This window comes from Camellia sinensis, unplaced genomic scaffold, assembly GCF_055761805.1.
Source record: "Camellia sinensis isolate YWXY unplaced genomic scaffold, ASM5576180v1 Unanchor3, whole genome shotgun sequence".
Taxonomy (NCBI): Eukaryota; Viridiplantae; Streptophyta; class Magnoliopsida; order Ericales; family Theaceae; genus Camellia; species Camellia sinensis.
In genome coordinates, this window is record NW_028129178.1 from 15,095,782 (window position 1) to 15,119,302 (window position 23,521).

General features: G+C 36.9%; 1 pseudogene across 1 annotated transcript in view; it reads right to left on the minus strand.

Annotated features, from left to right (window-relative positions):
• Positions 1-3,532: 3,532 nt before the first annotated feature.
• The window catches only part of LOC114319936 (protein kinase and PP2C-like domain-containing protein), a 50,412-nt pseudogene continuing 30,423 nt past the window's right edge, over positions 3,533-23,521 (minus strand). The window contains exons 4-15 of the transcript XR_014358631.1: positions 17,871-17,988; positions 16,620-16,786; positions 13,095-13,162; positions 12,746-12,957; positions 12,365-12,376; positions 12,207-12,258; positions 10,593-11,139; positions 10,160-10,229; positions 9,832-10,051; positions 9,565-9,669; positions 6,466-6,561; positions 3,533-3,936 (exon numbers count right to left, since the gene is read on the minus strand). The product of XR_014358631.1 is annotated as a protein kinase and PP2C-like domain-containing protein (transcript). The remainder of the gene's footprint in view (positions 3,937-6,465; positions 6,562-9,564; positions 9,670-9,831; positions 10,052-10,159; positions 10,230-10,592; positions 11,140-12,206; positions 12,259-12,364; positions 12,377-12,745; positions 12,958-13,094; positions 13,163-16,619; positions 16,787-17,870; positions 17,989-23,521) is intronic.

Sequence of the window (23,521 nt, forward strand, 5' to 3'; positions counted from 1 at the left end):
AAATTAAAGTAATTGGAAAATTATAGCACTTCAATTTTTTATTTTTTATTTTTAGAATAAATGTGTAAAAGAAATGAAAAAGAATTTTAAAATTTTTTATATGATTTTTTAACTTTTTATTTTTTTCAATATGTTTTTAACTGTTTTAACACCAAACAATTTCTTTTCAATCACAAAAGCATTGCAAACATTATTTGGCTGATTTATAGTTAAATGCTATGCACAATAAAATTACAAGAAAATTTATAGTTGTGGGCCTTGCTAGATAAAGAAAATTCTGCATTATTAAATGTACAGATTTGGTTTTTCCCAAATCAGTAATGATACATCCCTTTAATTTGGGAGTTCTAAAAGAGCACTAATAATGTGAGAAATAAAAAAAAAAAAAAGAAAAAAACTTAAAAAATCACATCACATGAGACCTACACACCAATTAAAACTATTAAAACTCTTAATTTAGAGTTCCCAATCTTTTTTTCTTCCCCAAATACATAAGAATGTTTTGTTAATGATTTATAGTGGTGTTTGATTATCACGTGTATTGGTTGCCTTTTTTTTATTTTATTTTTTTATTTGAGTGTAGTGGTCATCTTTGTTTTTAAATTTAGTGATGCTAGCTTATGATATAGTGGTGATAGTTGTAAAACACATAAATGGACACATTAATTTTCAAATATTTAAGGGTTAGAATTAGAGATTCTTATGGTGTGATTATTTTTTTTAAAGGGTGTGTACACTAGTCATTTCTTGAATTTTTAGATGTTTAGGTCCAAATTAACATAATGTTTTTACAAGAAAAATGATATGTCACCATAATTTTTATATAAAATTTACTCTCAAAATGATGTAACAATGATAAAAATTACACCCATATAGCATTACTTATTTTGTTTTTATTGCAATATTTGTGTACAATTTTTTATTTTTATTTTTTATATAGCACTACTTGTTCTATAATATGAAAAAAGTATCCATATAATATTATTTTCTTTTCTATTTTTTGTTTTGCAAATATACATCTATTTTAATATTGATTGGGAAATTATTGCAAATTTAATGATATTCTTTTTTTAATTTTTTTTATAATTATAAAATGTATATTTTAATATATTTACGTACAATATTTTCGCTATTTCCTTCCCCTCTCTTCTCATTTATTTTACTTTTTCTTCCATCTTCAACCCTTCTTTTTTCATTGTTTTTCTGCTTTTATTTTTTATTTTCTTATTAGCAAAAATTAATAATTAGTTATTAGATTAACATCTAAGGGAGTTGAACTCACACCTTTTACTTTTTCTTCCATCTTCAACCCTTCTTTTTTCATTATTTTTCTGCTTTTATTTTTTATTTTCTTATTAGCAAAAATTAGTAATTAGTTATTAGATTAACATCTAAGGGAGTTGAACTCACACCTTCTCCTAACAAACACTAAGTCTTGCCTCCTATTATACTCCTAAGAGTGTAACTCAAAATTTCTCCTTAAGAGAGACTTAGTGACCAAAGGACTAGCCACGCAAGTGATTTAACATAGTGACTACATTGGTACAAATACAATCAAATACTATTACTCGTCTTCCCATCTTTTAATTTTCTTTTGGGAAGTGATTTATTTTTAGTAATTTTTTTATTAAAATATGAAGTGAAAAATGAAAGTGTTTGTAAATGACTCTAATTTTTATTTTATTTTTTATAGAAAATATGCAAAAAAATAAAAAATGAGTTTTTATTTTTTATATGACTTTTAAGCTTTTTGATTTTTTAATAAGTTTTTAACTATTTTAATACCAAACTTCTCCCCGATCACAAAGCATTGCAAATATCATTTCGGTCGTTTATAGTTTAAAGCTATGCACAATAAAATTACAAGAAAATCTATAGCCGTGCCCCTGGTTAGAGTAAAGAAAAATCTTGTCGTCCTTGTTTGTCATCCTCTAAAAAAATTAAAAAGTCAAAAAGTCACTATTCTATTTAAGTCATATCATCTTATTTAAGTCATATCACCTCTCTATCACATCACTTCAAACCCAACCCATACCCAACTCATATTTTATAAAAATTCAAAAAATGCACTTATTTAGAAGTCATATCACCTCTCTATCACATCACTTTAAACCCAACCCATACCCAACTCATATTTTATAAAAAGTCAAAAAGTGCACTTATTTAGAATATCCAAAAGTGTATTGTTTTGATTTTCCCCAAATATTTAGGTTGTATTCGGTTAATAAATTTTAGTAAGGATTTGAAAAGAAAAAGGAAAAGTTCTGTGAAATGTAGATAAAATGTAACTATATTTTATTCGCATTTTACATACTTTTTCCCTTTCATTTGCTAAATCTCCAACCAAATTTATTAGCCAAGATAACATTAGGAATGTTTGGTTAATGATTTATAGTTGTGTTTGATTATCACGAATAGTAGTGGTTGTTATTTTTTGTTTTTTTGTTTTTAGAATTGTGTATAGTAGTTGTCTTGGTTTAGAAATTTTGTGATCCTAGATTATGATATAGTAGTGATGGTTATGAACCAAATAAATGGCAGACATTAATTTTTACAGCTAGAGGGTGGGTCTAGCGGAAAGCTGAGGAGTTCGCAACAGCTAAATCACGATCTTCGGACGAGCTCATATTGACACAAGGTTGCCTATTTTCAATGCTGGGAGTGAAGCAAGAAAAATCTCTCATTTGAGGCCTTTCACAGCCATAATAATATCAACAAGCCTGAAACCCTAGTTAATAAATCAAAAGAGGGATGAACCTGAGAGATAATAAGAAGAGGAAAAATCTTTACGCTTTACTAATATAATTATATAGGTTTTCTTACTTTCTTCGCATGCTTTCGGCGTCGTGCTCGTGTCGTGTTATTGTGTCATGTCATTTCTGATTTGTATCCGATTTGTATAGTATTAATGTGTCATGTAAAAATATTTGACCATAAGCTAAAAATATCAAGCGTACAAAAAATAAAAAAAAAAATATCTTCACAATTTAATTTTTATGAAACTAATCTATATTGAATGAAATTATTCATAAGAATATTTGATTTCAATTCAATTTGATTTTCTTAATTTACAAAAACAATATCTTATTATTATATATATATATTTTTACTAAATTAACTCAAACAGTAGACAAATAAATTTTCAATTGAAAACAAAAACAAAACCTTTATTAGCTTTAAAATCCTATTTTACATGCTTTTTTCTTAGTTAGATGGAGTTATATAAGAGATTAAAAAATGTCTTAACACCCTTTAATAGAAATAATATTAAATATGTAACTAATTTTTCATTATACCGATTATTCGTGTCAGCTTTGTTCAATACAAATTCGACAGTAATCCAACCTATTTAATATTCGTGCTAACAAGTCGTGCCATATACATATTCATGTAGATTTGAATCGTATTATCATATCAAAAATTCCTGCCTTAATCATGTAGTACAGTTTAATTTTAATGAAGTGTTCATGCCTTTTTGGGGGAGAGAGAGAGAGTGTGTGTGCGCGCGCGCGCACTGTGAACACATTAAACATCTATTAACAATATTATTCCATATATGCACATTGAAATCCAATAATACAAGCATATGCTTTGTGTAGTTTCCCACTAAAAATAAATGTACACATACAATTTCCACAAGACGAGGAGGTAAACCTTTTCCTACCACCTCTGGTTCATTTCCATGTCTCACTAAAATTAATTTCATACATACAAAACAATTTGTATAAGAATACCATCAAACCTAGTAAATCCTCTCTGCAGTAGATACAGGATGCAGGAAAACGACAATAACAGTTATATTATCTTTGCTTCCACGTTCAACAGCCTCGGTTGCCAATCTCTTTGAGCACATCCTAGGCTCTTTCACTGTGTCCTTTATTATGCAAACAATCTCTGCGTTGCTCATAACATCCCAGAGCCATCGCTAGCCATAACCTGACAGTCGAACACATATTGTTACTCTCTCTATAAAAATGTGATATGCTAACAAGTCACAACCATCCGTCATAAATAAAGCAAAATTTTGAAAATGGTCTGATTACAAATGAAACATAAATCATAAGCATTTGAATTAAATAAGAATTATTGGGAAAAGCATAAAGGTCGCAAAATTATCTAGGGTTTTACTTCCTACCCCCTTTTCAGCCACTGTAATTTTTTTCAAAAGATCATTTTTTGGAGATCACTAAACTAAAAGAATATAACTCCAAGTTCAGAAATATGAGAAGCATGTGAAGGTAGGTGTTAATAGTTGATATTGGTAATATGACAAGAAGGTTGAATATGAAGAGATAATAAAAATAGAAAAGAGAGAAGAAAGAACACAAAAAGTTAATGTGGTTCAGTCAATCTTGGCCTACGTCCACACATACAAAGCCCTATGGGCTAAATCTTTTATTCACACTACTTAATCCTCTTGATTACATGGTACACCATATATATAAAGTGGGAGATACAATCAAATCCCTTCAGTTATGGATCTTCATATATTCTGATATCTTTAACACTATAATGTTATCTCAAACTTAACCACTCCCAAATATACTAGAGAGGTTATCTTCCTAATATTAGGTATGGACTGTCTCACTTTACATGTAGTTCTATGGAAGTTCAATCGTCAGAACACTCTCTCATTCTAGGCTTACTCCACACCCTCCCTGTATTGTCTTATTTCAATGCTTTGAAACCATGAGGTGTGAATGGGGAGGGAAGAGATAGGGCAAGGTCACTAGAATTTTTTTATTTTTAGAACCGAAAAACAAAGGCATAAACCATAATCGTTCAAATTGTGGTATACGATCTCTTTTGAATAAGTTTGATCTGAGTGCCTACCTGTGTTATGCACTAACAAACGAAAAGCATAATACAAATTAGAATAATTACAAGTCTGCCAAGATAGTTTTTTTTTTTTTTTTTTGATAACTCAGCATCTGGCCCACTAGACCGACTACTCCGGAAGACCAATCTCACCATCCACTAGTGGGGGGTCGGGGCAAAGTCCCAGAAATTGTTTGCACTTAGAAGATTTTGAAGGGAGCACACCCCAGGCCCAGGTCTTGACCACTAGGCCAACCCCTTGGGGTTAGTCTGCCAAGATACTTGTATTCTATTTTAACTGTAAACATAACAAAAGAATAAGGGTTGAATTCAAGAAGCCTCAAAATGCTTCAAATGAAAGAGAAATTAGACCTATGGTTTAGTTTTGATATTGTCTATGTTGCTTTTGTTGGTTGTGTTTTACAGTGATATATGTTTGATATTTCACAATACAAAATTAGTGAGTGGCTAGCAAATGATAAACTTGTACTTTGAATTGTCAATATCCTTTGGTGTTAGCTATTGGATAGCTTAATGAAATATGAGAATGTAACATGATTTTGTCATTAGTATTTGATGAATAATTCATTACAAAAGGAGTACAAGTGTTTTAAAAGTTTTACATTTTTCCTGCTGTAATGATTGAGATTAAAAAGCTCCAAAATAAGTCTTTGATATTTGTTTTGTGATTAAATGTTCATTATCTAAATTATTTTGGAGTTAGAAAGGGTTTTGGATGAGTTTGAGATGCTTAACACGTGAAAATCTTAAAAACATTGAAGGTCTTGAGTCGACCTCAAATAAATGATTTGACCATGAACTCCAGTTGTCGTGCAGATAAAAGGATTAGTCAACTCCTTGACAAAATAAATCGAATCCCTTAAGAAAAGTTCTGAGAGCTTCAGATTTCACCTAGATTCAAAATAAGTTGACTCCTTCGTCGCGAAATTTAAATTCTAAAATATGCAACAGCTACTTCGTTTCAACTGCTAGAGACGCATTTACTGCACTGGAATGACCAAAATGAGACGAAGGGCTATAAAACAAGATTTTTACATGTCTACAAACATGGGATGAAGGATTATATGTAATACCCATCAAGATCTTTCAAGTTTTGAGCTTCAACTTCCATATTCTTGTGAGCTTTGTTGTTTAAATTCAACTCCTTAAAAGTTTATTGTTCTAAAACCTTGTGTTACTTCTTTTCCACATCATTCATAAAAGGGTTTTTAAACTATTGGGATTAATGGAGTGTTTGTGGGAAACACTTGGAGAAAATCTTGTTCTGTAAGGCTACAAATTTCAAACTTCAATAATATATCTCAGGATTATTCAATTGTCTTGCTAATAACATTTCCAAGTATGGGACCTCCTAAATTGGGGGCCTACAAATTTCAAATTGCAAGAACATGAATTGTGCTACGATCATCCAGGCACTACAGAAAATTGTGTTTGGTAATGGCATATAGAACAAATGCTTTTAAAGTGATTAAAGCAGATGCAACTGCAGTTATTTAAAATTTTTGATTTCCCTGGAAACTGTACATAAAAGTCTATTTAGAAGCCACAAATCCATTTATTAGTTTCTCGTAGCACACAAATAATAAACCCCAGATAACAGAAGATTATCAGATCAAAGGACCTTACCAAGTATTCATCTTCTACAAACAGTATGGTCTCAGTTATCTCAGGTTCTGCAATCATAGCAGGCTTCAGATCATCATCGCCAATAAACCGCGTAACCTGTAAAAAATATGTAATTAATAAACTTCAAATTCAACCACAAATTATTGATTATTGCTTTCACATCATGTTGAATACTGGAAGCACGGGCAAAGAGTGGGGCCGGGCAGGGACCATGTGTTCCTGTTTACCCATCCTCTTCTTGTTTCTTTATTTTTTAAATCTAGTTTACAGAAACCTCATTAAATAGAAACCAACCTTTTGTTTCTAATTCATTATTTAGAATTTAAAAAATAAAATAAATAAAATATCAGCTATTAGCTCAGTGCTATCTCTTAATACCCAAAAAGATAAGGTGCAAGGTTCAGGCCCTCACAAGACATGAAGGAAAAATAAAAATAAAGGAATATATAACTTAACAAATTAAAGAAAAAATGTTTGCCTACTGTAGGTGTGCTTTGTTGGTGGACATACTAGCAAGTTTGGTTGAGAATTATGAATCTTCCTATACTCAACCTATTGTTGTATTTAATTTTAGCTACACCACACAAAGAACAAAAATCAATGTTTTAGGGTAAATTATATTAATATATATACATACATACATATATATATACACATATGTAGGTTTAGAGAAAAGAAAGAGTTAGGAAATGAGTTAGACTTCATTCCCTTTTATATTGATAATTCTGATCAATTACAGGCATAATTCAAGCAACTAAAAAAGGAATAAATAAGAATACAATTCATTATTTCCTATTCTACCAATTTCCTATTCTAACAACATATATATTTTTAGGGTAAATTACAGTAAACCCCTCTCAACTATGACCCATTGTCAAGTTAAAAATCAATGTTTAAAATTCTACACTCAACCCGCTTATAGTTTTGTTTTGTAACTCTAAACCTCTTCTGTCATCACACCGGTAGTCATTTGGCATAAATGTATCATACTGTAATTAAAAACTTATGACTAAAAAAGCCTTATTATATATACATACATTGTATATATATACACAACCAGCAACTCTACATGGCCAGAAATGCCAAGCCATAACTAGAAACTCTCATGGCTAATACCAACTAGAGAACCCTTATTAGCCAAGCCATTATGATTTGATAAAAAAGTTTCACAGCAAAAGAATTGAGGGTTTTGATGGTGATACGTTGATTAGGTGGGGGGATTTTAGTGGGCATATGTTGAATTAATATAGGGCTTTTAGTGTTGAGGGGTTTCAATGTGTATTGGGGTGTTTGATCAGTGGGAGGGAGGCTGTGGGCAAGGGGTTTCGGCTTGGTGGGAATCGAAAGGGGAGGTGGTGAGTGGTGGGGGAAATAAGGTGGTGGTGCAGAGATGGGAGGAGGGAGGAACAATGAAGGAGATGCCATTGGTTAAAGAAAGAAAAAAAAAGGAGTTGGTGTAGGCTGGAAGAGGAGTTGCATGTGGCGAGTGAGATGAAGAGAGGTGGGCCATTGTCTTCAACCACCGTTGTCGCCATTGCCATTGCCATTGCCATAAGCTGTTGTAGCCACTGCCAACCCCTCATCTCTCTCTCTCTCTCTCTCTCTTCAATGAGTTCAAAACCCCAAGCCCTTAAGCAACAACCCTATATCCATTGCCACCCCCAAACTTCACTCCCTTTGTTGATCATTAGGTCCTGCAAAAATATGGGATTGTTGTGGTGATTCACAGTGGCTGACTTTACTCCCTTTGTCAAATGAATTTGTTGTGTTTGTTAATCGGAATTGTGGAGACACTGTGGAATCAAGGGTTTGGGATTGAATTGATTTAATTAGGGTTTGGAAGAAATTAGGTAGTGGTTGAAGAAGATAATGGTAGTCTGGTAGCAATACAATTGAAGGGTAAAAGGGTAACTTAATAATTTTTGTTAACAGTGTTAATGACTTTTGCAATTCATATACTTCAAGGGGGGTAAGTGTTGCCTTTAAAACATTAAGGGGGCAACTCAAAAATAGGTCATAGTTGAGGGGGGTTTAACGTAATTTACCGTATTTTTTTATTGTACTGTTGTGAGCTGATTGTAAAGTGTAATGTATATACCTAAAAGTTGTACCTGTACTATTTCTTTTGTGTAATGTAATGGGATTTAAGTAGGGAGGAAAGAGAGTTCGGTGTGTGCTACTTTTATACACTAGGATTATAAACACACACACATATGAAGCAAGTCTTGTTATTGAAATTTAAATCATTTGCTTTGCTATTCGTTTCCATTTTTGTTGTTGAACCCTTGAACACTAAATTAGGCTTTAAAACATACATCAATCACCCTACTCTTTTGAATCAGTCCACATCTAATATGAACTTACAATAGAAGATCTCACTATTTTAACTTAATAATCTTAACTAGCCTTCAACCCTTAACCATCATGCCTTAGATTTCTAATCTGAAATTGGGGTGTGACAACCTGCCACTGATTTGCCCCAAAAATCCTAACCTCAAGGAGCAACCACTCCTATTCACCAGTCTCTAGACCTCCAAAAGCCTATGCGCCCTCCGAGAGGTTGAGACTGCCCAAAAGACCTCTCTTCAGGAATTAAGAAGCTTCTTTTGAGCCAACAAAGGAACTTCAAATCCCAACATCAGGGATCTTTGCAGAGATCTACCCTTTTTTGCGACCCACATCTTCTTGCGATCAACCCCGTCAACAACCACATCGAATGCTTTGAGCCCAACTTGCATAATGTTCCTCTTCATGGTGACAACTGATGAACCCTCCATACAACTACCAACCGATGCAGGACACAAGGAGCCTCCTCGCTACGCTCAGAAGTTGGAGTAGGATTCGAGGACCAACTCCTTACCTTTTATATTTTCGCTCATGTTTTAGTGATCATAAGTATTTTTGATAATCATAATGCTCAAGATATCCCTAGATATGGGTTGTAGTGGTGGTTCATGTGTCTTAACACTTGGTGCAAAAAGAATTTGACGAAACAAATAAGTTTATATTATATACTTCCTCACAATAGACAACCATATTAGAAGACAATAGTCTACACATTTTTCTAGAATATCGTTAAGCAAAGGATAAGAAGAAAACCTGGAGAGCAGCAGGCCCAACCCTCCACGTGTCAACTTGCCATTTGACCTGTCTCCCTTCACTGATAATACGTTCTCTCTCCTCAGGACAACTTGCAACATGATCCTACAGCGTCAAGTTGAATTAGTTGGAGAACAATTTAACCCATTTGGGTAAGCAAAGGAGACAATTTTTAATAAAATAAGTTAAAAAAAGGTCCCATGTTTTATTCTAATAGAATGTTTCAACTACACAGTCATTTAGTTGATAAATCAAGTCCGATCTCACCTTACTTAGAGCATAAGCACTGCCAGCTCGGCATAGCATTGCCCTGCAATCGCCAGCATTAGCAACAAAAAGCTTGTTTCTGACTATAAGAGCCACAATGGCTGTGCAACCAGGATGCCAGTCTTTCTGAATAACTCCCTTAGATTTATGATGGGAATCCAATTCATTCCTGAATGCAACATCTGTCTTGACAAATGCTTCTAGTAATGCATCGGACGGACTGCATTGTTATCAAATACAAAATAAAAATATGTACTTCTTATTAAATGCATTCATATATAGATTATAGAATGTAAAGAGCCCACGAGAATAATAGAATGGAAAAAACCTTTTTATGGAACCAAGACTTTGCAAAAATCCTGGTAGAGCTCGAGCAGAAAACTTAGCAGCTGCTGCACCTGCATTTGATCTTGCCATTTTTATTGTAATCTAGAGCAACTAATACACGACACATAGGCTATGTTTGGAAACAACCAAAAAGAATTATAAAAAAAAAAGGAATTCTTCAAGAATTTAAACATTAATTTCTTAAAACTAATTTCCAAATAATTCCATTTTGTAATAGTTGGGCTTTGTAATGCTCATTATGTCATTCTGGTTTCATTAAGAAACACTTCAAGTGATGCACAAGCAATTGTTTATTAATTAATATTGTGATCACCCACATGAGCTTTAGTTCTCATTAAAATCCACTGTTGCTTGAGTTTGGTACCAAATACACCAATAGGATGAAAATAAGTAGCTCTTAATTTATGACGCACCTCGATGACCATCAAAGATTCCAAACACATGGATATCCTTCTCACCGCACATATGGGGCATAAGAAAGTGAGTGTCCTCCATTGTCTCCCTTCTCCCACAAGTACCGAAGGATCCCCAAGACAACACTGGATGGTATGCTGAAGGATCAGTAAAAGGATCAGGCCAAATTCTGACACCAGAATCAGCTGCGAGACAAGATCTCTTTGACAGGTTTTCACCCTCAGTAAACCAGTTAATACTTTTTTGATAAGCAAGAAGGCTCGGGATGCCCTCATCACCAAGAGGGATAGAGGGGTCAACAAGTGCCTTTTCCTTTTCGTCTTCCTCTACTCTCTTTCTGCATTCCAAGATGGGATCAAGTTCCAGAATAATATCATCAAAAGAAGGCCTATTTTGGGGATTTGCATCCCAACATCTCTGTATCAAGGACGGGAAACCTGTTGGTGCAGACGAGCTGTGACCAGCAAGAGCAGGTCGCAATCCTTCAGACACCACGGCTGCTATAAGTTGCTGTTCAGTACAGTTCATTTCCAGCACAGCGTGGGCCTGCAAGCAGATCACATGATGCACAACCATGTTAAAAAGCATAGTTGACAGGTCAAATGATTGGGGGGCATTCAGTCAGATTAAGATGTAAGATATTATCTGTGAAGAATTGGACGTCCAGAAGAAATTTAACTTCAACAGAAACCTTTTTTTTTTAATACAATTTTTAGAATATGAAAATTATATGGGAAACTTGAACCCTGATAAGCAGTTATATGCATGAACATATGTGTGCTCATAAACTGAATGACAAGAAAAATGAGGAATGGTATGAGAAGTAATCTAGAAAGCAGGAAGAGAAATCCCACTAGATGTTAAATGAGATTGAACAACACAGAGTGGCTGAAAATGAGAGAGCTTAGCGTGGTGGTCAAACTACATGACCTTCAACACAGAGTGGCAGGAAATATACCCCAAGTCCCAGAAAAAGAGTTCATGCCACGCTTGCTTGAAACTGCTGTGGTTAAACTGCAGGATTCAAGTGTTCCACTTGTCTTAAATCACCATGGTGGTCAAACTACATGTCCTTCAACTCTGCGATAGTAACACTGTGCCATTCGTCCAATAGCCAAGTCAAAGAGGCAGGACTTATATATGCTGAAGTATTCAACATAGCACCTCGGAAGATTTTGTGGTTTGGTGGCTAGAGACTAAAGTGTTGATCACTACGACACCCCGTGAGTGCCACTTAAGCCAGCCTTACTGAGAGAGAGATACCACACCATTGGACCTTTTGTGTGGATGCTGAGGGATCAAGGCAAATCCTAAGGGATTGATACACAGCCACATGTTGTGGCATATCCTAATGGAATACAGAAATATCTAGGAAATTTGTTATGGGTCTTGTGACCCCCCTCTTATAAATAGGAGTTAGCACCCCTTACATCACCAACACTTTCGGGGCACGTAACATCAACATCAAGGAGGTGCCAAACTCCTCAGACATTTACTTCATCTATGCTATTACTGGCCCACACACATTTCTACACCTCCACTCGCAAGAGTGATAATTTAACAGCCATATAGCCATGTAAACAGTGAGTTATAGTAAAAGGAAAAAGTCAAACCTGCGCTTCTGCACGAAGATCCGTATATGGGACAACACCAGTAAGCAGTTCACTGCAACACATCGAAATCAAATTTCATGTTTATATGAAATTATATAAAATAAATTCTTCTACATGTCATTGCAAATGATAATGATCTATCAAATCCCAAGTTCTACGACAAGGTAGGACTGTAAGAGAAATAAGCTGCCTAGATAACAAAGCAAAAGACTCGGTCTATACATACTATCTAACATTGAAATGTTATCCCCGAATCTAACAATATAAAGTACATGCATACCCTTCTTGTTATTACATTGCCACGAAATTTGTTAGATAAAGTGAATTAAGGCATTCATGAATGATCAAGATGACCAATCATTCTATTTGCTTTTCGACAAGTACGACATGAAAATAGTCAGCCCAAGAAAATAGTGTTTAATCCATTATTAGACACTCTAAGAAGTATGGACATGGACAAGAGACACGATAGAGATATGACATGGACACGCTAGCACAACAAATTTCAAAAAATGCAAGATGCAACACGTGAAGGACACCCGCAACTATATACATCTGACTTTTCATTATGTATCTCCTTTCTCAATATTTCAGGCGCCATATAAATGAGTGTGCCGACCATATTCTTTTTATGGAAACCACCAGTCGGCTTTCCAAATGACCTCCAGTTCTCCATAGAAACTCGTTTAAGATCTTTCTTATATTCTGCTAAACCAAAGTCTGCCAGATGTGGACGAAGGTTTTCATCAAGCTGCCAAAAAAAAAAAAAAACAGAGGCACCAGCAGCATATTATTCAACCACTTCAATAGGAAACACAAAGTCTTACCCACAAAAAGATCAGAAACAAAACAAAACAAAACAAATCAGAAAATGATGATGGCCTTTACAAGAATATTTGCTGGTTTTACATCCCTGTGTACAATCCCAAGTTTATGTAGATGTTGCAGAGCTTTAGCTGTAAAATAGGAAACATGATCATTATAACTTTAGTATAAACCTTATCATACGTTCATAAAACAGAGAATCAAAACAAAGGGACAGACATACAGCAATAAGCTTATCCAATGCCAGTAATCAGCAATCAATCTTTTCCTATGGGACCACATTACATCAAACCCCTCTTGTCGAAGAAAACCCATCTCGAGTTTGAAGAGATGTTTACGTTTCAAAAAATTGCTCCAAAGTTTCTCCTTCCTATGTACTCGGATTTTGCTTAGTTTGGTACTTTGGTTAGAAAAAATTTCAAGTGATATAACTCAAATGGAGAACTTTACTACATTCAGCCCAAACTCCCAAACAAGAAAATTGGTTTCTCACAGGAATTCCATCAAAACACATATGTGGTACCAAGCAAAGAGTAAACAAATTAAGTAATTGGACACGGATGAAATCCTCATCATCATCATCATCATCAGCAGCAGCAGTAGAGAAGAAAGAGAGAAGGCAACATCAGTGACAGAGGAAAGATCCAATAACAGTTACGGAGAAGAGAAAACAACAGCTACAACAGAGAACAGACAGATCAGCAGTAGCAGGAGTAGTAGTAGACGCGGGGAAGTAGATAATAGATTCAAAGAAGCAGAGAATATAGAAGCAACATCAGTGAAGAAGAAGAAAGAGAAAGCAACAGGGGAGAGGAAGAAGAAACCAGCTGGGAAGATGAAGAAGAAGAAAGCAGTAAAGAAGAGGAAGAAGAAGCGAAGCTAAGCTATGCAGAGAAAGAGAAAGAACCAGGGAAGATGCATAAAAGAGAAGAATATGTAGAGAAGAGAGAGACAAAGGAAGCAGAAGATGTTGAGAGAAAGAAACAGAGAAGAAGCAGCGAGAGCTGAAACCAAAACAAATTTGGAATTTCTAAATTAATGAGACGAGTAATTTGAAGAGGTTCAGTAGTTACCATTAAATCCATAAAGTAATTCCAAGAATTTTCAGCTGAAACTTAAAGAGGTATCTAATTAGGACGTCTACCTAAGATGCTGAGTAGCAATACCAAATTTTAAAATTGGCGAGGTTTTTTTCCTTTTGGATGATGAAGACCCTCTCCAAGACAGGGTCTAGATGCCAGCAAGAGCTGAACCCAAAACATCTGAGTTTATATCTCACTCCTTTGACTACTAGGCTATCCATGCAGGTTAAATTGGTGAGATGTTGGAAATAATTTAGAAAAATTAATATTATTTGCATTATTTATTCATGAATGTTTTAAAAATTGAAATCATATTCCACGTTAGCTATTCCCATGTTTTACAAAAATTCAAGGATATTTATCAAAATTTTTGAAGAGCATTATGTCCATCGTGACATAAATACTTCATTATCATCACTCATATGTTTAGACATTCTTATAAATCTTGTGCAACATGCTAAAACTTACCAATAAGTTAATCTCTTTATTTTATTTTGGTCAATGGTCAATAACCTAATCTAAGTTTGGGTTCCCTTCTCTAGATGCATCAGGAATAATCTATTCAAAATTGACAAAAAACACTACTAATTCCTATATGTTGAAAAAAACAATACTTAAGAACACCACATGGTAGTAGATTGCACATCCTTAATCATTGACAACGTATGTTTTATGGAATGTGTGTAAAATCTAAGCCAATGCTATCAAAAGCGTGCTTAGGCACGCACCTAGGCACAAAGTGTAGTAAGGTGCACCTGAGGGCCAGGGTAGGGTAAACTATAGCGGTAGGTAGGTCAAAATTGTCAGGTTTATAGTAAAGTATAAAATTGTATCACTAAATTAATTAAGTTTAAAAGTAAGAATTCACACTCAAAATCCGATCCATTGCCATCCTTGAGGTGAGATGACATTAACGAAGCGCATCCGAGGCATGCGCCTATTTCAATTGCTCCTAATTTGTTAAAGACACGATATCAACCCTTCAATCAAATGAAGTCCATTGTAATTTCATTTGTTCCTATAAAAGCCTCTCGAATAAATAGAAAACTCCAACCTTAATCAACAAAATAAAGTTACATACCAAAGCATTTACATTTTGACTTTCATATCATTTTTTTAAATTTTTTTATTACCTTTTTTCCCTCTAGACGGTGACAATCGTCAAATAGTAATTTGCAGCCTTAAGTGTTTATCTATGAAGCATGGGTGCGGGTACGGGTATGATACGGGTACACCGATACGGAAAATTCTTTAAAAAGTAGGGTATTAGTACGGCTGGGTACATCAATTTTACGTCAATTTTTTTTAATTTTTTTAAAAATTTATAGCCAAACATCCAACATACAAATCAAAATTTCAATATCAAAACTAAAAAGAGAACAACTTGTCTAAAAAGTTATACAATTATTTTTTTTTCTTTTTTGATTGTCTAAAACAGGATACAAAAGAGACCAAAACCACGACTCATAGGTAAAGAGTGTTGGAAATAAATTACTTGATATTTTCAAAATTGAAAGAATAATAATAAAGGCTGCAATAAATTCTAGCATCTGAGGGGAAAAAAAAAAAAATTCATTTTGCCGTACTGGTGTCATACCCACGCCGTACCCACAATGTACCCATGACGTACCCAAATGTATTTGCCGTACACGACATGTATTCGGCGTACCCGGTACGTGTACTGCCGTACCGGTACTCGTACCCGCACCCGGTAAGTACCCAGTACTCGTACGACACCATTTTTGGAGTATCGTACTTCATAGGTGTTTATTGCTGAATGGCTTAATTTTTATAATTGTTATTATTATTTTTTTTGATAAATATTATTATTATCATTATTATTATTATTATTATTGCTAGGGGTTGTTGGAGTTTTGCTCCTGACACAAATCTATGATTTAAGTTACAATTTTACTCCTTCAATTGCATCTAAACAAAAACTAGGGCTAAAATTTTTGTTTTCGTCCAGAATTGAAAAGATGCTTTGAAAACAATTTAGGTTCAATAGAAGGCTCTGTTTAAAGGATTTACTACATTTCTTTATTTATTATTTTTCCAAAAAAGACTAAATGTCCAAGAATTTCGAAAATTTATCATTTGTAATAATTGTGACGGAGCACGAGTAGTACCATTAGCAACACTCAAAGTAAAAAGAGACTTCAAGCAAGAAAAACACCAATGGAAAGATTCACTATATAACTTTACAGTAGTTAGAAACCTAAACCTGAAATCTACACCACATCACTAACATGTCATCATTGTGAACTAAGCACCTATAAGAATCATCTCAAGTATTTCATATTACCTAAACAAATCATAACAGGTAATAAGTCTATGAGTGTCATGTTCAGCCTAATCTATACTACTTATTTACCCTTAATAAGAGGAATTTTGCACATAATATCACAAAGAAAATACAAAGAATTTCAATGACGAGTAAGGAATTAAGGTTTACTCCACAAAATTAAAACAAACTCAAATGAAGCCAAGATCATCAAAGACATACCTAACTGGACTGAGATGGTGAGCACTTGATCAAAAGTTGGATTCCACTCTTCCACGTGTAGTTTCTCTGCCAAATTTAGGGACTCGTAGAATTTGAAGAAAAACATGTAATTTGGAGGCTTTGCATGTGCTGCAACCAATGTGGCGATTCCTGGATGATCTAACTTGCTTCATCATCACATCATATAACCAAATTGTCAAAAAAGAATCCCGCATATCACATGTAGACATTCAAATAAACAAACCAAATACACATACATAAACATCTACACACATAAATTCATATATAAGCGCATATTTTATACTATTATTAGAAGGAAACACCTTAATTGATGTCCCTGACAGATTTTTAGTATGCCTGAATTACCCCGTGCTCAAACATCTTTGGATTCTATTTTGATTTGCACAGAATGATAAAATGGTAAAACTACCTAAAACCACCTCAACATCCTTTTCCAGAACCAATATCCCTCTCCTCCCCCAAATGCATCATGGCCAGCCCCAACCTTGATTCAAGACCACCAAGGGCCTCCAAATTTTAACAAAATTTAGGGGCCCCTAATTAATTTTAACTCTTATAGCATTAGTAGGCTCAAAAATAAGGATTCAGTACAACTAATCTAAGTTCACAATCTAAACTAAAGGGTCCTTATAGATTATGCAAGCTTAATTAGTAATTTTGCATTAAAAAATGTGAGAAAAGTAATATTTAACTGATACACTGTTGTAGTTGGTTCAATTTTTATTTGGTATTATTTAACTGATACCTTTTTGTAAACTGAATTTGGTCATATTATAAAACTAACAAGACAATATTCTTATCATTTTGAGCTCTTGTAATGATTTTTCTTCGTGTCTTAATTTGTGTAAGTAAATTTTAGTAATTATATCTGCAAGCTAAATTTGTGTGGGTAATAGCAAATTTAAATATATATATATATATATATAATGTAAATACTTACTATTTTACATGCAATTTTTTTAATGATTATATATAAAAGGCTCCAATTTCAAGAGTCCTCTTAGGGCTCCAACAACTCAAGGTAGGCCTTGATCATCGCACTATAGTTGGTTACTTACATAGTGAGACACACACACACATGTATATACACACAAAAAGGGGTTTTGCTAATTTGGAATTCACGTAAGGCAGAGATAGAAAATGAGAAAAGGTGGAGAATATTTGTGTGCTAAATAGGACAAAATGAGCTACTGTATATATGGAGAGAGAGAGAGAGAGAGTAGAAATGACCATCGCATTTGCAATTCCTTGTGGAATTTATCAATGTGATCAGACGTAGACAAAATGGGTTTTTTCATAGCAACCTTGTTTCCATCCAAAACAGCTTCATAAACCACACTTTCTGCTCCTGAAACAGAATGAATACACACCAATTCAGTTTCACATTCACAACAACAAAGCCAATGTGAGAGCAAAGCCAAAGAGGGGTACAAATTAAGGGCCACAAATTAAGCTCTCTCTTTGAATTGCAATTAAGAAACAAAAAAACAAATACACACACATATATATTGATTGATACCTCGAGCAATTGGGTTTAAGAGAGAGTAGGAAGAAGGTGGGAGATGCAGAGAAATTGAGTCGCTCCGGCAGCAACCCCGAATGCATGTGTTTGGCTCCACAATCTCCACCCCCATCTCTCTCTCTCTCTCTCTCTCGCCTCTCACCCATGTATATATTTATATGTTTATGTATATGTAGAAGAGGGTGGAAAAACGAAGCTTCGGGTTGGGCTGGGATGGAGAGGATGAAGATAGATTATTTTGGTAGCTCGGTTAAAAAGTTGAATTTTTATTTTATTTTATTAAAATTGTACGAGCACGAAATAATCTGTCTCGTATAATTCTGTTCATTAAGTTTACACTCCTTCAAACGTCCTCGTCTTATCACTTGAAAATACAAACGTGAATTAGCTGGTGGGTGTGTGCCGGAAACCCTTCTGATGCCTAAGTCAGCAAATAGACTATAGACACAAAAGCTCTGTGTATTTGAGAATAAGAATTGTGATACCTGTACGTAGGTCCTATCATGAGCTTTTATAGATTCCACCTGGCACAATCTTAGTAGGACTCCAGCTCTCCTTATAAGAGTCCTCCTAATAATCACACTCCCAAGGATAATCCCTATCCTCATAACATCCTACTCACTACCAACCAAGTGAGACGGCTCTAACCTCCTGCCTTAGCTCGGTAGTACACTCAATTGAGCTAGCCTGCCCCTGCTCTACATTGGATAGAACCAAGATGGTATTCGACTGAGATAACCTTCAGTCCAGTATGCTACAAATATACCCCAGTCCGAGTTGCTGTTTACATCTAGCCAATCTGCTCCAGTCCTTGGACTGATATCTGTACACCACAAGACCGAGCTATAAAAGCTCTTAGCTCGGCCGCAAGCGCGCCCTTACGAATTGTGGAGTCTACTTAGCTAGGCCCAATACTTAAATCAAATGGACCTAGCTCGGCCCGGTTTATGCACATAAATTATCCTCTCAATTGGCCCTTAGTTCCATTTGCGAAGCATGACTAGGATTATTACCTTCAAACCGTGCTAAGATATTAGCCAAAGGGAAGTACTTCGGCTAGTCGAGCTACAAAACCCACTCGGTTTTCCCGTCTTTGACGTAGTACAACCCGCTTTTCCACGCTGCTGACACCACGCCCTTACTGGGATACGTGGCTCCCCTTGATTGCCTCTACCGCTGTGACAGCCGTCAATCATAACTTCCAAAATTTGAATAGTCCCGCCTTTTTACTTCCATTTTGCACTTATTCCCTTAGTCTTCAAACGTCCATTGTTACTGTTCATCTGCCCTCTGGAAAACCTCTCACATTTTTAACTCCAAATCCTTATCTTCTACTGCCAAGTCTCAATCCCAGTCGCAGGGGCTTGTTTGATTGAATTCTGCTTTCACGCCCTTAATCTGTAAGTTCCTCATGCCATTTTCTCTGTTTTAACTGATACGCCTTTCTTTAAAGAATAGCAATTAATCTCCCATATATGCGTGTTATATGCAATAGAGACTTGAGCAAATACCATAAACCCAAAAAACCTCACGCTCAAACCTAAAGACACACTCAACTGGATTTTGAATCAGTTTAGAACATGATTTTTGATCCAAAATCGTGCTGTGACCGAACTATGAACTTGTTTGTGACCCTTAGGATAGTACTCGACTGAACTAGAAATGCATAGAACACCAACCGTGCTATAAACCTTGAGTCGGCCTTGTTTCATGGCCGAATTAAAAATGGTATGTAACGCAACTGTAACCAAGCTAGGCTGATATTACTCTGCCTATTTACTTAGCGCGGTCCAATTATCTGGGCATAACACTTTTATTTCCACTTTGTAGACTTGACTAGGTTGGCCAGACACACCCTTGCACTTTGCCCCTGGGCGAGTTTGCTCAGCCGAGCCATCCAAAGTCACACCAGGGCCGAGCTAGGCTACCGTGTTCATAACAATTTTTAAACCAATGGGAAAATACCGGTTTCTGGTGGACTAGCTTGGTGCCATGGCTGAATTTCAAAGGGACTACCATATTTTGTGGAAACTAGCGCGGAACTTCCGGTTTGAAAACTAGGTCGGAAAAGGTACTTTTTTCGCACTGAAGCTGGAAAACAGGCCTCGGCAGGCCGGAATCGTGTAACAATCACGAGAAGGCCCGGGGAACACCCCGAACATCTCAGGAGGGACCAATTTGAGCCGTGAAAACTTAACGAACAGGCACGAGGACTCCTGATTTGAAAACTAGGTCGGAAAACACACTTTTCTAACAATTAAGTTTGGAAGTAGGCCATCGGGGGGCCAAAATTATGTAACAGTCACAACAAGGGCCGGGAACACCTCAAAAACCTTAGGAGTGACAGACGCGGGTTGTAAAAGCTTACAGATAGCACGGGTACTCCCGGTTTGAAAATTAAGTTGGAAAGAGACACTTTTTCCACGCTTAGGCTTGGAAATAGGACACCGGGGGGGGCCAAAACTGTGTCATAGTCGCGAGAAGGACCGAAAAATGCCCCAGACACCTCGGGAGGGTCCAAGAGGTAAGTTGCGGAGACTCACAGAACTAGCACAGGACTCTCGGCTTGAGAACTAAATCAAAAAATGCACTTTTTTCACACTTAAGCTCGAAAATAAGCCGTCGGCGGCCAAAATCGTGTAACAGTCACGAGAAGGCCCGGGGAACACGTCAAACACCCCGGGAGGGACTGATGTAAGTTGTGAAAACTTACGGAACTAGCACGGGTCTCCCGGTTTGGAAACTAAGTCCGAAACGACACTTTTCTCGCACCTAAGCTTGAAAATAGTCCATCGGGGGGGCCAAAATCAGGTGACAGCCAAGAGAAGGTCCGGGGAACACCTCAAAACACCTACGGAGGGACCAACGTGAGTTGTGAAAACTTACGAAACTCGCATGGGACTAACAGTTTGGAAACTAAGTCAAAAAATGCATTTCCTAAACACTTAAGTTTGAAAATAGGCCATCGGGGGACAAAAAAATCCTGTAACAGTCCCGAGAAGACCCATGGAACACCTCCAACACCTCGGGAGAAACCAATGTAAGTTGTGGAAACTGGCGCGGGACTTCCGGTTTGAAAACTAGGTCGGAAAAGGAACTTTTTTCACACTGAAGCTTGAAAACAGGCCTCGGGTGGCCGGAATCGTGTAACAATCACGAGAAGGCTCGGGGAACACCCCGAACATCTCAGGAGGGACCAATTTGAGCCGTGAAAACATAACGAACAGGCACGAGGACTCTCGATTTGAAAACTAGGTCGGAAAACACACTTTTCAAACACTTAAGTTTGGAAGTAGGCCATCGGGGGGCCAAAATCATGTAACGGTCGTAACAAGGGCCGGGAACACCTCAAACACCTCGCGAGTGACAGACGCGAGTTGTGAAAGCTTACGGAACTAACACGGGGACTCCGGGTTTGAAAACTAAGTTGGAAAGAGACACTTTTTCCACGCTTAGGCTTGGAAATAGGACACCGGGCAGGGGGCTAAAACCGTGTCACAGTCGCGAGAAGGACAGGAAAATGCCCCAAACACCTCAGGAGGGTCCAAGAGGTAAGTTGCGGAGACTTACGGAACTAGCACGGGACTCTCGGCTTGAGAACTAAATCAAAAAATGCACTTTTTTCACACTTAAGTTCGAAAATAAGCCGTCGGGGGCCAAAATCGTGTAGCAATCACGAGAAGGCCCGGGGAACACGTCAAACACCCCAGGAGGGACCGATGTAAGTTGTGAAAACTTACGGAACTAGAACGAGTCTCTCGGTATGGAAACTAAGTCCGAAACGACACTTTTCTCGCACCTAAGCTTGAAAATAGTCCGTCGGGAGGGCCAAAATCGGGTGACAGCCAAGAGAAGGTCCGGGGAACACCTCAAAACACCTAGGGAGGGACCAACGTGAGTTGTGGAAACTTACGGAACTCGTATGGGACTCCCGGTTTGGAAACTAAGTCAAAAAATGCACTTCCTAAACACTTAAGTTTGAAAATAGGCCATCGGGGACCAAAAAAATCCTATAACAGTCCCGAGAAGGCCCGTGCAACACCTCCAACACCTCGGGAGAAACCAATGTAAGTTGTGGGAACTATCGCGGGACTTCCAGTTTGAAAACTAGGTCGGAAAAGGTACTTTTTTCACACTAAAGCTTGAAAACAGGCCTCGGCGGGCCGAAATCGTGTAACAATCACGGGAAGGCCAAGGAAACACCCCGAACATCTCAGGAGGGACCAATTTGAGCTGTGAAAACTTAAGGAATAGGCACGGGGACTCCCGATTTGAAAACTAGGTCGAAAAACACACTTTTCGAACACTTAAGCTTGGAGATAGGCCATCGGGGGGCCAAAATCATGTAACAATCGCAACAAGGGCCGGGAACACCTCAAACACCTCGGGAGTGAGACGCGAGTTGTGAAAGCTTACGGAACTAGCACGGGGACTCTCGCTTTGAAAACTAAGCGGGAAAGAGACACTTTTTCCACGCTTAGGCTTGGAAATAGGACACCGGGGGTGGGCCAAAACCGTGATACAGTCGCGAGAAGGACCGGAAAATGCCCTAAACACTTCAGGAGGGTCCAAGAGGTAAGTTTCGGAGACTTACGAAATTAGCACGGGACTCTCAGCTTGAGAACTAAATCAAAAAATGCACTTTTTTCACACTTAAGCTCGAAAATAAGCCGTCGGGGGCCAAAATCGTGTAACAGTCACGAGAAGGCCCGGGGAACACGTCAAACACCCCGGGAGGGACCGATGTAAGTTGTGAAAACTTACGAAACTAGCACGGGACTCTCGGTTTGGAAACTAAGTCCGAAACGGCACTTTTCTCGCACCTAAGCTCGAATTTTGTCCATCCGGGGGGCCAAAATCGGGTGACAGCCAAGAGAAGGTCCGGGGAACAACTCAAAACACCGAGGGAGGGACCAACGTGAGTTGTGTAAACTTACGAAACTCGCATGGGACTCCCGGTTTGGAAACTAAGTCAAAAAATGCACTTCCTAAACACTTAAGTTTGAAAATAGGCCATCGGGGGCCAAAAAAATCCTGTAACAGTCCCGAGAAGGCCCGTGGACCACCTCCAACACCTCGGAAGAAACCAATGTAAGTTGTGGAAACTAGTGCGGGACTTCCGGTTTGAAAACTAGGTCGGAAAAGGAACTTTTTTCACACTGAAGCTTGAAAACAGGCCTCGTCGGGCCGGAATCGCGTAACAATCACGAGAAGGCCTGGGGAATACCCCAAACATCTCAGGAGGGACCAATGTGAGCCGTGAAAGCATAACAAACAGGCACGGGGACTCTCGATTTGAAAACTAGGTCGGAAAACACACTTTTCTAACTCTTAAGCTTGGAAGTAGGCCATCGGGGGG